This window comes from Arachis stenosperma, chromosome 4 (genome assembly GCF_014773155.1).
Source record: "Arachis stenosperma cultivar V10309 chromosome 4, arast.V10309.gnm1.PFL2, whole genome shotgun sequence".
NCBI classification, from domain to species: domain Eukaryota; kingdom Viridiplantae; phylum Streptophyta; class Magnoliopsida; order Fabales; family Fabaceae; genus Arachis; species Arachis stenosperma.
This window is the reverse complement of record NC_080380.1, coordinates 77,616,042-77,631,316: the sequence shown is the minus strand read 5'-3', so window position 1 is coordinate 77,631,316 and position 15,275 is coordinate 77,616,042.

Genomic DNA, 15,275 nt, shown 5'->3' with positions numbered 1-15,275 from the left:
CAGTGATATCTTAGAATGGAAGCAAGCATGATTGAATAAGAAACAGTAGTAATTGCATTAATCCATCAAGACACAGCAGAGCTCCTCACCCCCAACCACGGGGTTTAGAGACTCATGCCGGGAAGGTACACAAAGAAACGTGTAAAGTGTCATGAGGTACAGATACAATGTCAAAAAGATCCTATTAATAGTGAACTAGTAACCTAAGGTTTACAGAAATGAGTAATGACAGAAAAATCCACTTCCGGGCCCACTTGGTGTGTGCTTGGGCTGAGCATTGAAGCTTTCATGTGTAGAGACCTTTTCTGGAGTTAAACGCCAGCTTTCATGCCAGTTTGGGCATTTAAACTCCAAGTTTTATGCCAGTTCCAGCGTAAACGCTGGAAATTCTGAGGCTGATTTGCCACGCCGGTTTGGGCTATCAAATCTCAGACAAGTATGGATTATACATTGGGAAAGCCCAGGATGTCTACTTTCCAATGCCGTTGAGAGCGCGCCAATGGGCTTCTGTAGCTACAGAAAATCTACTTCGAGTGCAGGGAGGTGAGAATCCAACAGCATCTGCAGTCCTTTTCAGTCTCTGAATCAGATTTTGCTCAGGACCTCGATTTCAGCCAGAAAATACCTGAAATCACAGAAAAACACACAAACTCATAGTAAAGTCCAGAAAAGTGAATTTTAACTAAAAACTAATAAAAATATACTAAAAACTAACTAGATCATACTAAAAACATACTAAAAACAATGCCAAAAAGCGTATAAATTATCCGCTCATCACAACACCATACTTAAATTGTGCTTGTCCCCAAGCAACTGAAATCAAAATAGAATAAAAAGAAGAGAATATACTATAGACTCCAAATATCAATGAAACTTAGCTCCAAATTAGATGAGCAGGACTAGTAGTTTTTGCCTCCGAAACATTTTGGCATCTCACTTTATCCTTTGAAATCGAATGATTGGTTCTTTAGGAACTCAGAATCCAGATTGTTATTGATCTCCTAGTTAAGCATGATGATTCTTGAACACAGCTACTTTATGAGTCTTGGCTGTGGCCCAAAGCACTCTGTCTTCCAATATTACCACCGGATACATACATGCCACAGACACATAATTGGGTGAACCTTTTCAGATTGTGACTCAGCTTGCTAGAGTCCCCAATTAGAGGTGTCCAGGGTTCTTAAGCACACTCTCCTTTGCCTTGGTTCACAACTTTATTTCTGTTTTTCTTTTTTTCTTTTTTTTTTTCGAATATTTTTTTTTTGTATTCACTACTTTTTCTTGCTTCAAGAATCATTTTTATGATTTTCAGATCCTCAGTAACATGTCTTTTTTCATCATTCTTTCAAGAGCCAACAATTTTAAACATTCATGAATACAATTCAAAAGACTATGCACTGTTCAAGCATACATTCAGAAAACAGAAGTATTGTCACCACATCAAACCAATTAAGCTAGTTTCAAGGATAAATTCGAAATCCTGTACTTCTTGTTCTTTTGTGATTAAAGCATTTTTCATTTAAGAGAGGTGATGGATTCATAGGACATTCATAGCTTTAAGGCATAAACTTTAAATTTTATTAATTATGAATTAAGAACAAGACTCAAAAATAGATATAAAATGAAAAAATAGAAAAAAATAGAAAACAGAAAATTTAAATAGGCCTCTAATGATAGAGGTTATCACAGAGTTAGGACTCAACAACCTTGATTTTGGAATGGATGCTCCCTCAGCTTGAGAGGAGAGCTTTTGGCGTTTCCACTCTTGGAGTTCACGTCCCTGCTTCTCTTGTTCCTTCAGCAATTTGCAGAGCATGCAGTTCTGATTCTGCTTTCTTCCTTAAGTTGCTCCATAGTCTCTTGCAACTTGTTGATAGATGCTTCTAGGCTGGCCCAGTAGCCAATTTCAGGGAATTCAGGGAGGAACTCCTGCGCCCTCCTTTGATAGAGTTGTCTTGCATTTGTCCTTCCATTGACTTCTTGGTGATTGGATGTCAATGGTATGAACTCATCTACTCCCATCTTTACCCCAGCCTCTTTACAGAGCAAGGAGATCAAGCTTGGGTAAGCCAATTTTGGCTTCAGTGGAATTCTTATTTGCAATTGTGTAGATCTCACAAGCATCACATGATGAACCTCCACTTCTTTTCCAAGCATAATGCAATAATCATTACTGCTCTCTAGATAGTGACCTCAGAACGGTTGCTAGTGGGTAGTATGGAACGCCCAATAAAGTCTAGCCAACCTCTTGTAATTGGTTTGAGGTCTCCCCTCTTGAGTTGGTTTGGGACACCCTTAGAATTGGTTATCCACTTAGTTCCAGGGAGGCATATGTCCTCTAGAACTTGATCCAACCCTTATCTGCTCTCACCATCCTATTAAAGGATTCAGGATCATCTTGCAGTTGAGGTAATTGAAGATTTCTCTTATTTTGTCCAGATGGAAGTACATAACTTTCCCTCTGACCATGGTTCTGTAGGTATGGTAAGCAGTTCCAGTCATTCTCTGCTTATGTTAACCCAGATTTGAGTAGAATTCCTGAACCATGTTCCTTCCAACCTTTATCTCAGGATTGGTTAGAACTTCCCATCCTCTGTTTCGAATTTGCTCTTGGATCCCCGGATATTCATCTTCTTTCAGATCAAATTTAACTTCCGGGATCACTGATCTCAGACCCATTATCTTGTGATAATGGTCTTCATGTTCTTTGGTTAAGAACTTCTCTTGATTCCAAAGATTCTTTGGATTATTCTCTTTCTTTCCTCTTAAATTGGTTTGTTTTCCCTTAGGAGCCATGATCTTGATGAATCTTGGCTTAGTGATCACGGAAAAGCACACCAAACTTAGAGGTTTACTTGTCCTCAAGCAAAAGAAAGGAAGGAAGAGGGAGAGAGGAGAAGCAAATTCGAATGGTGTAGGCAATTAGGGGTCCAAACGTGTATTTATAAGGTGGGGAGGAGAGATTTCGAAAAAAAAGAAAAGTTTGAAAGAAGATTTGAGAAGATACAGAAAGAATTTGAGAGAAGGGTGAGTTTTTGAACAAGATTTGGGATTGATTTTGAAGAATGATTTTAGATTTTTGAAAATTTGAAAGTGAATGATGAAGGGTTGAGATATGATTTTGTAGAAAAGTATGGGTAAGAAAAGGAAAGTTTGAAAAAAATTTGGTTTGAAAACGAAATTGTGGTCCCCCCACCTTTCTGGCGTTAAACGCCCAGAATGGCACCCATTCTGGCGTTTAACGCCCATTTGTTGCCCCTTTTGGGCGTTTAACGCCCAGCCAGGTGCCCTGGCTGACGTTAAACGCCAGAATTCCTTTATCACTGGGCGTTTTTCTAAACGCCCAGGATGCTGCACACCTAGCATTAAACGCCCAGAATGGTGCCCATTCTGGCGTTTAACGCCCAAAATGGCACCTTTACTGGCGTTAAACGCCCAGAATGGTGCCCATTCTGGCGTTTAACGCCCAAAATGCCCCTTACTGGCGTTTTTTCGCCAGCAAGCTCCTTTTCTCTGCTTTTTGAGCTGAAACCTTCTGTAACTCTGTGAATTCCTTCATTTTTGATACTTGCCTCTGTAAAAACAAATCATATCACCTCCTAATGACTGGGTTGCCTCCCAGCAGGTGCTTCTTTACTGTCTTTAGCTGGACCTTTACTGAGAATCACTCAAGTCTCAGTTTTGAGCATTCCTGCTCAAAATTGCTTTCAAGATAATGCTTGATTCTCTGTCCATTAACAATGAACCTTTTGTCAGAATCAATATCTTGAAGCTCAACATATCCATATGGTGACACTCCTGTAATCACATACGGACCCCTCCACCGGGATTTAAGTTTTCCTGGAAACAATCTGAGCCTAGAGTTGAAGAGCAGAACCTTTTGTCCTGGCTCAAAGACTCTGGTTGACAACTTCTTGTCATGCCATTTCTTTGCCTTTTCCTTATAAATTTTTGCATTTTCAAAGGCATTGAGTCTGAACTCTTCTAGCTCATTTAGCTGGAGCAACCTTTTTTCACCAGCTAACTGAGCATCCATGTTTAGGAATCTGGTTGCCCAGTAGGCTTTATGTTCCAGTTCCACAGGCAGATGACAGGCCTTCCCATACACCAGTTGGTATGGAGAGGTTCCTATAGGAGTCTTGAATGCTGTTCTGTACGCCCACAGAGCATCATCCAAACTCTTTGCCCAATCCTTTCTTCGGGCTATCACAGTCCGTTCTAGGATTCTTTTTAGTTCTCTGTTAGAGACTTCAGCTTGCCCATTTGTTTGTGGATGATACGGAGTCGCCACCTTGTGGCTAATTCCATATCTGACCATAGCAGAGTATAGCTGTTTATTGCAGAAATGAGTGCCCCCGTCACTGATTAGTACTCTGGAAACACCAAACCTGCTGAAGATGTGTTTCTGAAGGAATTTCAGCACGGTCTTGGTATCATTAGTGGGTGTAGCAATTGCTTCTACCCACTTAGATACATAATCCACTGCCACCAGAATGTAAGCGTTTGAGTATGATGGTGGGAATGGACCCATGAAGTCAATTCCCCATACATCAAACAATTCTATCTCTAATATCCCTTGTTGAGGCATGGCATATCCGTGAGGCAAGTTACCAGCTCTTTGGCAACTGTCACAGTTACGCACAAACTCTCGGGAGTCTTTATAGAGAGTAGGCCAGTAGAAGCCACATTGGAGGACTTTAGTGGCTGTTCGCTCACTTCCAAAATGTCCTCCATACTGTGATCCATGGCAATGCCATAGGATCCTTTGTGCCTCTTCTCTGGGTACACATCTGCGGATTACTCCGTCTGCACATCTCTTAAAGAGATATGGCTCATCCCATAGGTAGAACTTGGCATCTGAAATTAATTTCTTTCTTTGCATTCTGCTGTACTCCTGGGGTATGAACCTCACAGCTTTATAGTTTGCAATATCTGCAAACCACGGAGCTTCCTGAATGGCAAAGAGTTTCTCATCTGGGAAAGTCTCAGAGATCTCAGTAGAAGGGAGGGACGCCCCAACTTCTGGTTCTATTCGGGACAGATGATCAGCTACTTGGTTCTCTGTCCCTTTTCTGTCTCTTATTTCTATATCAAACTCTTGCAGAAGCAACACCCATCTTATTAGCCTGGGTTTTGAATCCTGCTTTGTGAGTAAGTATTTAAGAGCAGCATGGTCAGTGTACACAATCACTTTGGATCCTACTAGATAAGATCTAAACTTGTCAATGGCATAAACCACTGCAAGTAATTCTTTTTCTGTGGTTGTGTAATTCTTCTGTGCATCATTTAGAACACGGCTAGCATAATAAATGACATGCAGAAGTTTGTTATGCCTCTGTCCCAACACTGCACCAATGGCATGATCACTGGCATCACACATTAATTCAAATGGCAATGTCCAATCTGGTGCAGAGATGACTGGTGCTGTGACCAGCTTAGCTTTCAGGGTCTCAAACGCCTGCTGACACTGTGTGTCAAACACAAATGGTGTGTCAGCAGCTAGCAGGTTACTCAAAGGTTTTGCAATTTTCGAAAAATCCTTTATAAACCTTCTATAGAATCCTGCATGCCCCAGAAAGCTTCTGCTTGCCTTAACATTGGCAGGTGGTGGTAATTTTTCAATTACCTCTACCTTTGCCTTATCCACCTCTATTCCCCTGCTTGAAATTTTGTGCCCAAGGACAATTCCTTCAGTCACCATAAAGTGACATTTCTCCCAGTTTAAAACCAGGTTAGTCTCTTGGCACCTTTTCAGGACAAGTGATAGGTGGTTAAGACAGGAGCTGAATGAGTCTCCATATACTGAGAAGTCATCCATGAAGACTTCCAGAAATTTCTCTACCATATCTGAGAAGATAGAGAGCATGCACCTCTGAAAGGTTGCAGGTGCATTGCACAGACCAAAAGGCATCCTTCTGTAGGCAAACACACCAGAAGGGCAAGTAAATGCTGTTTTCTCTTGGTCCTGAGGATCTACTGCAATTTGGTTGTAGCCTGAATAGCCATCCAAAAAGCAGTAATAATCATGACCAGCTAGTCTCTCTAGCATTTGGTCTATGAATGGTAAAGGAAAATGATCCTTTCTGGTGGCTGTATTGAGCCTTCTGTAGTCAATACACATACGCCACCCTGTGACTGTTCTTGTAGGAACCAGTTCATTTTTTTCATTATGAACCACTATCATGCCTCCCTTTTTGGGGACAACTTGGACAGGGCTCACCCAGGGGCTATCAGAAATAGGATAGATAATCCCAGCCTCTAGTAATTTAGTGACCTCTTTCTGCACCACCTCCTTCATGGCTGGATTTAGCCTCCTCTGTGGTTGGACCACTGGTTTGGCATTATCCTCCAACAGGATCTTGTGCATGCATCTAGCTGGGCTAATGCCCTTAAGATCACTTATGGACCACCCAAGAGCTGTCTTGTGTGTCCTTAGCACTTGAATTAGTGCTTCCTCTTCCTGTGGATTTAAAGCAGAGCTTATAATCACTGGAAAAGTGTCACCCTTTCCCAGAAATGCATACTTCAGGGATGGTGGTAGTGGTTTGAGTTCAGGTTTGGGAGGCTTATCCTCCTCCTGAGGAATTTTCGAAAATTCCTTTGTTTCCTGTGGTTCTTCTTGATCAGGCTGAGCATCCTTGAAGATGTCTTCAAGCTCTGATTCTAGGCTTTTAGTCATATTGATCTCTTCCACCAAAGAGTCAATAATGTCAGCGCCCATGCAGTCATTTGGTGTGTTTGGATGCTGCATAGCTTTCACAGCATTCAACTTGAACTCATCCTCATTGACTCTCAGGGTTACTTCCCCTTTTTGTATATCAATGAGAGTTCGTCTAGTTGCTAGGAAAGGTCTTCCTAGAATGAGAGTTGCATTCTTGTGCTCCTCCATTTCCAGCACCACAAAGTCAGTTGGAAAGGCAAATGGTCCAACCTTGACAATCATATCCTCTATTATGCCTGATGGATGTTTTATGGATCCATTAGCAAGTTGGAGGCATATCCGGGTTGGTTTGACTTCTCCAGTCAACCCAAGCTTTCTGATAGTGGATGCAGGTATTAGATTAATGCTTGCTCCAAGATCACATAGGGCTGTCTTGGTGCAAGCGCCTTCTAATGTGCATGGTATCATAAAGCTTCCTGGATCTTGAAGCTTTTTTGGTAAGCTTTTCAGAATGACTGCACTGCATTCTTCAGTGAGAAATACTTTTTCAGTTTCTCTCCAATCCTTCTTATGACTTAAGATCTCTTTCATGAACTTAGCATAAGAAGGTATTTGCTCAAGTGCCTCTGCAAACGGAATCTTTATTTCAAGAGTCCTTAGATAGTCTGCAAAGCGGGCAAATTGCTTATCCTGTTCCGCTTGGCGGAGTTTTTGAGGATAAGGCATCTTGGCTTTATAGTCTTCAACCTTGGATGCTGCAGGTTTATTCCTTACAGAAGTGGTTGAAGAAGCCTTGTTAGAGGGATTACTGTCAGCACTCTCAGGTGTCTGATCTTCCCTTGGCGTCTGAACGCCAGAATTGGGTGGAAAATGGGCGTTTAACGCCAACTTTTCCCCCTTTTCTGGCGTTTGAACGCCAGAACTGGGCAGGGAATGGGCGTTTAACGCCAGCTTTCCTCCCTTTCTGGCGTTTGAACGCCAATAACATTCCTCTCTGAGCTCTTACTGTCCTCAGAGGGATTTTGAACAGTGGTTTGGTTATCCTCTGTCAATTGTTCCTTGTTTGGCTTTTTGCTCTTTTGAGCAGTGTTATTCAGTGTCTTCCCACTCCTCAGTTGAACTGCTTGACATTCCTCTGTTATCTGTTTAGATATTTGCTGTTTTGCTTGATTCAACTGCAGTTCTATGTTCTTGTTAGCAACTTTAGTATCATGGAGCATTTCTTTAAATTCTGCTAACTATTCTGTCATCAGGAGCAATTGTTGATTAAGCTCAATCATCTGTTCTTGAGGATTAGGATCAGTGACTACTGTCATGACTTCCTCTTTTGGAGAGAACTCATTGCTAGAGTACAAATATTGGTTTCTAGCAACAGTGTCTATGAGCTCTTGAGCCTCTTCAATTGTCTTCCTCATATGTATAGATCCACCAGCTGAGTGGTCTAAAGACATCTGAGCTTTTTCTGTAAGCCCATAGTAGAAGATGTCTAATTGTACCCACTCTGAAAACATTTCAGAGGGGCATTTTCTTAGCATACCTCTATACCTCTCCCAGGCATTATAAAGGGATTCATTATCCTCTTGTTTAAAGCCTTGGATGTCCAGCCTTAGCTGTGTCATCCTCTTTGGAGGGTAAAAATGATTCAGAAATTTGTCTGATAACTGTTTCCATGTCTTTATGCTTGCTGTAGGTTGGTTATTCAACCACCTTTTTGCTTGATCTTTTACAGCAAATGGAAACAATAATAGTCTGTAGACATCCTGATCCACCTCTTTATCATGTACTGTGTCAGCAATTTGTAAGAACTGTGCCAGAAACTCAGTAGGTTCTTCCTGTGGAAGACCGGAATACTGGCAATTTTGCTGCACTATGATAATGAGTTGAGGGTTTAGCTCAAAGCTGCTTGCTTTGATGGGAGGTGTACAGATGCTACTCCCATATGCAGCTGTAATGGGGTTAGCATATGACCCCAGAGTCCTTTTGGACTGATCAATCCCACTTAGGTCCATAGTGGATAAAGGGAACTGATATGGATTGCAAATAGATAATTTTGTTTTTTTTTTTTGAATTATCCGAAAAATAAAATAAAAACAAAAGGAAAGTAAAATAAAATAAAAAATTCGAAAATTGAAAGAAAATAAGATCAAAGCAAATTGAAAACTGAATCAAGTAGTTAATTAAAAAGATTTTGAGATTAGCAATTAGAAAGATATGATTGAAAAATTTTTATGAAAAAGATTTGATTTTTGAAAGAGGAAAGAGAAAAACAACAAAATGACACCAAACTTAAAATTTTTAGAAAATCAAACACAATTTTTCGAAAATTTTTAAGAGAAAAACACAAAGAGGACACCAAACTTAGAACTTTTACGGATCAAAAAGGGACTAAGGACATGCAAAATCGAAAATTAAAAGAAAAGCAAAAGCATGCAATTGACACCAAACTTAAAATATGAAACTAGACTCAACTAAATGACTCTAAACCAATAAAAACAAAACAGTCCTAATCTAAGCAACAAGATAAGCCGTCAGTTGTCCAAACTCGAACAATCCCCGGCAACGGCGCCAAAAACTTGGTGCACAAAATTGCAATCACACTTTTGCAACCTCGCACAACTAACCAGCAAGTGCACTGGGTCGTCCAAGTAATACCTTACGTGAGTAAGGGTCGATCCCACGGAGATTGTCGGCTTGAAGCAAGCTATGGTTATCTTGTAAATCTTAGTCAGGATATCAGAAATTATCAGGATTGATTGTGAAAAGCAAAAGAACATGAAATAAGTACTTGTTATGCAGTAATGGAGAATAGGTTGAGGTTTTGGAGATGCTCCATCTTCTGAATCTCTGCTTTCCTACTGTCTTCTTCATCAAACACGCAAGGCTCCTTCCATAGCAAGCTGTATGTAGGGTTTCACCGTTGTCAGTGGCTACCTCCCATCCTCTCAGTGGAAATGTTCAACGCATCCTGTCACGGCACGGCTATCCATCTGTCGGTTCTCGGTCAGGTCGGAATAGAATCCAGTGATTCTTTTGCGTCCGTCACTAACGCCCCGCCTGCTAGGAGTTTGAAGCACGTCACAGTCATTCAATCATTGAATCCTACTCAGAATACCACAGACAAGGTTTAGACCTTCCGGATTCTCTTGAGTGCCGCCATCAGTTCTAGCTTATACCACGAAGATTCCGGTTAAAGAATCCAAGAGATATCTACTTAATCTAAGGTAGAACGGAGGTGGTTGTCAGGCACACGTTGATAGTTGAGAATATGATGAGTGTCACGGATCATCACATTCATCCGGGTTAAGAACAAGTGATATCTTAGAATGGAAGCAAGCATGATTGAATAAGAAACAGTAGTAATTGCATTAATCCATCAAGACACAGCAGAGCTCCTCACCCCCAACCACGGGGTTTAGAGACTCATGCCATGGAAGGTACACAAAGAAACGTGTAAAGTGTCATGAGGTACAGATACAATGTCAAAAGATCCTATTAATAGTGAACTAGTAACCTAAGGTTTACAGAAATGAGTAAATGACAGAAAAATCCACTTCCGGGCCCACTTGGTGTGTGCTTGGGCTGAGCATTGAAGCTTTCATGTGTAGAGACCTTTTCTGGAGTTAAACGCCAGCTTTCATGCCAGTTTGGGCGTTTAACTCCAAGTTTTATGCCAGTTCCAGCGTTAAACGCTGGAAATTCTGAGGCTGATTTGCCACGCCGGTTTGGGCCATCAAATCTCGGGCAAAGTATGGACTATTATACATTGCTGGAAAGCCCAGGATGTCTACTTTTCAATGCCCTTGAGAGCGCGCCAATTGGGCTTCTGTAGCTCCAGAAAATCCACTTCGAGTGCAGGGAGGTCAGAATCCAACAGCATCTGCAGTCCTTTTCAGTCTCTGAATCAGATTTTTGCTCAGGACCCTCGATTTCAGCCAGAAAATACCTGAAATCACAGAAAAACACACAAAATCATAGTAAAGTCCAGAAAAGTGAATTTTAACTAAAAGCTAATAAAAATATACTAAAAACTAACTAGATCATACTAAAAACATACTAAAAAGAATGCCAAAAAGCGTATAAATTATCCGCTCATCAGGACCTCTCCATACCAGCTTGTGTATGGAAAGGCATGTCACTTGCCAGTGGAACTGGAACATAAGGCCTACTGGGCAACCAGATTCCTAAACCTTGATGCCAAATTAGCTGGAGAAAAATGATTGCTTCAGTTAAATGAGCTAGAGGAATTTAGACTCAATGCTTTCGAGAATGCAAAAATTTACAAAGAGAAAGCAAAAAGATGGCATGATAAGAAATTGTCATCCAGAGTCTTTGAGCCGGGGCAGAAAGTTCTGCTATTTAATTCCAGGCTCAAATTATTCCCCGGGAAATTAAAATCCCGGTAGAGAGGTCCATATGTGATCACAAGCGTATCACCATATGGATACGTAGAGCTTCAGGATAATGAATCCAACAAAAAGTTCATTGTTAATGGACAGAGAATTAAACATTATCTTGAAAGTAACTTCGAGCAAGAATGCTCGAAACTGAGACTTGATTAGAGCTCAGTGGTAGTCCAGCTAAAGACAATAAAGAAGCGCTTGCTGGGAGGCAACCCAGCCATTTACAAAGTTTATTTACTAATTAAATAAATTTCCTTTTTTTACAGGTATGTGTCCAAGTATCTTCAAGGTATAATAGCAATTGCTTGAATTCACAGAGTTACAGGGGAATTTGGAAGTTCACTGGCGAAAAAAGGCCAGTAAAAAACATTTTGGGCGTTGAACGCCCAAAAGAAGCACCCACTGGGCGTTCAACGCCAGTAAGGGTAGCCATCTGGGTGTTAAACGCCAGAAAGGAGCATCTTCTGGGCGTTAAACGCCAGAAAGAAGCACCTTCTGGGCGTTTAACGCCAGATTGACAGCATCCTGGGCGTTCAGAAAAACGCCCAGTGACAAAGGACTTCCTGGCGTTCAACGCCAGAAAGATGCATCAGCTGGGCGTTGAACGCCCAGGAGAAGCAACGTTTGGGCGTTAAACGCCCAAAACATGCAGCGTTTGGGCGTTAAACGCCCAAAACATGCAGCGTTTAGGCGTTTAACGCCAGAATGGTGGGGAGGAGGTAAAATTCGTTTTTCTTCACAAATTTTCTAATTTTTATGTTTCAATTCATGATTTATTGCATAAACATGTTTCAATTCCAAAAATTTTTAAATCCTAATTTCTAAAAACCCTAATTTCTAAAATCCCTTTTTCAAAAATATCAAATGTATCTTAATTCATAAACACAAATCTTTTTCCAATCCAATTCTTTTTCAAATCTTTTTAATTTCTTCTCATATCTTTTTCAACTCATCTTATCTTTTTTTCGAAACTGCCTCTCCTTCTACTCCTCTCCTTTCCTTTCTTTTGCTTGAGGACAAGCAAACCTCTAAGTTTGGTGTGATTTGCCATGATCACTGAGCTAAAACTCATTAAGATCATGGCACCTAAGGGAACAGGAAGAGCAAGGATGTGAACTTAAGGGAGCTGAAGCGTCAGAAATTAATTCTTGAAGGCACCCCACAGACTAGAGGAACATCCACTTCCCAAAATACAGGTTGTTAAGTTCTAATTCTAGCTTTAACTCTGTGATAGTATTATTATAGGATTTTACCTTAGAAGTTATATAGGAGTAGTAGTAATTAGCATATCTATTTTGGCTTTATTTCCAATTAAGTTATAACTTATTTTTCTCATCATCATCAAACATGAATAAAATAGTAGATTTATAGAATAAAGAGGCAATTTAATTTTTTTCGAGTTCTTAATAAGGAAAATTCTAATTATTTATATGTGGTGGCAATACTTTTTGTCTTCTGAATGAATGCTTGAACAGTGCATAATTTTGATATTGAATTTTATGAATGTTAAAATTGTTGGCTCTTGAAAGAATGATGAACAAGAGAAATGTTATTGATGATCTGAAAAATCATGAAATTGATTCTTGAAGCAAGAAAAAGCAGTGAAAAAAAAATTTCTTGCGAAAAAAAAAAGAGAGAAAGAAAAAAAGCAAGCATAAAAAGCCAATAGCCCTTAAAACCAAAAGGCAAGGGTAAAAAGGATCCAAGGCTTTGAGCATTAATGGATAGGAGGGCCCAAGGAAATAAATCCGGGTCTAAGCGGCTAAATCAAGCTGTCCCTAACCATGTGCTTGTGTTATGCAGGTCCAAGTGAAAAGCTTGAGACTGAGTGGTTAAAGTCGTGATCCAAAGCAAAAAGAGTGTGCTTAAGAGCTCTGGACACCTCTAATTGGGGACTCGAGCAAAGCTGAGTCACAATCTGAAAAGGTTCACCCAATTATGTGTCTGTGGCATTTATGTATCTGGTGGTAATACTGGAAAACAAAGTGCTTAGGGCCACGGCCAAGACTCATGAAGTAACTGTGTTCAAGAATCAACATACTAAACTAGGAGAATCAATAATACTATCTAAATTCTGAGTTCCTATGGATGCCAATCATTCTGAATTTCAAAGGATAAAGTGAGATGCCAAAACTGTTCAGAAGAAAAAAGCTACTAGTCCCGCTCATCTAATTAGAATCTGAGCTTCACTTGAAACTCTGAGATATTATTGTTCCTTAATTTCTTTTCATCCTATTTTATTTATCTAGTTGCTTGAGGACAAGCAACAGTTTAAGTTTGGTGTTGTGATGAGCGGATATTTTATACGCTTTTTGGGGGTAATTTCATGTAGATTTTAGCATGTTTTAATTAGTTTTTAGTTAAATATTATTAGTTTTTAGGCAAAAATCATATTTCTGGACTTTACTATGAGTTTGTGTATTTTTCTGTGATTTCAGGTATTTTCTGGCTGAAATTGAGGGAGCTGAGCAAAAATCTGACTTAGGCTGAAAAAGGACTGCTGATGCTGTTGGAATCTGACCTCCCTGCACTCGAAATGGATTTTCTGGAGCTACAGAACTCCAAATGGCGCGCTCTCAATGGCGTTGGAAAGTAGACATCCAGAGCTTTCCAGCAATATATAATAGTCCATACTTCATTCGGGAATTGACGACGTAAATTGGCGTTGAACGCCAATTACATGTTGCTGTCTGGAGTTAAACGCCAGAAACACGTCACGACCCGGAGTTGAACGCCCAAAACACGTTATAACTTGGCGTTCAACTCCAATAAACGTCACAGCTCGTGGATAGATCAAGCTCAGCCCAAACATATACCAAGTGGGCCCCGGAAGTGGATTTATGCATCAATTACTTACTCATGTAAACCCTAGTAGCTAGTTTATTATAAATAGGACTTTTTACTAGTGTATTAGATATCTTGGGGTCTTGATCCTGGATTGTATTTTGAATCCTGTGATCACGTTTTGGGGGCTGGCCATTCGGCCATGCCTGAACCTTTCACTTATGTATTTTCAACGGTGGAGTTTCTGCACACCATAGATTAAGGGTGTGGAGCTCTGCTGTACCTCAAGTTTCAATACAATTACTATTACTTTCTATTCAATTCTCTTTTATTCTTATTCCAAGATATACGTTGCACTTCAACTTGATGAATGTGATGATCCGTGACACTCATCATCATTCTCACTCATGAACGCGCGTGACTGACAACCACTTCCGTTCTACCTTAGGCCGGGCGCATATCTCTTAGATTCTCCAACAGAATCTTCGTGGTATAAGCTAGATAGATGGCGGCATTCATGAGGATCCGGAAAGTCTAAACCTTGTCTGTGGTATTCTGAGTAGGATTCTGGGATTGAATGACTGTGACTAGCTTCAAACTCCTGAAGGCTGGGCGTGATGACAAGCGCAAAAGAATCAAGGGATTCTATTCCAACCTGATTGAGAACCGACAGATGATTAGCCGTGCTGTGACAGAGCATAGGAACGTTTTCACTGAGAGGATGGGATGTAGCCATTGACAACGGTGATGCCCTACATACAGCTTGCCATGGAAAGGAGTAAGAAGGATAGGATGAATGTAATAAGAAAGTAGAGATTCAAGAGGAGCACAACATCTCCATACGCCTATCTGAAATTTCCACTATTGATTTACATAAGTATCTCTATCCATTTTATTTTCTGTTTATTTTTATTAATCATATTTGATTTTCTAAATTCCATAATTTTATCCTCCTGACTGGGATTTACAAGATGACTATAGCTTGCTTCATACCAACAATCTCTGTGGGATCGACCCTTACTCACGTAAGGTATTACTTGGACGACCCAGTACACTTGCTGGTTAGTTGAACGGAGTTGTGTCCACAAATAAGTGCCATAATAAGGATTCCATACAACAACAAAGAACACTACATTGATGTGATCACAATTTCGTCCACCAGTAATGCCTTACTTTCGGTACGATCATGACGTTCTGGAAGTTGGGTCGTTACATTAGTTCGTAGCTCCCCAATAGACTTGAAGTTAGCTATGTCTACAAAGCAAGGGGCTACTCGAATCATCATCAATTGTTCATCCGAAAAGCTTTCATTTACTGCTACTTGCTGTATTTCTTCTTCTTGTGGGATCCTTGAGAGGTGGTCAGCTACCTTGTTCTCTGCTCCGCTTCTATCTTTAATCTCAATATCAAATTCTTGGAGTAGCAGGATC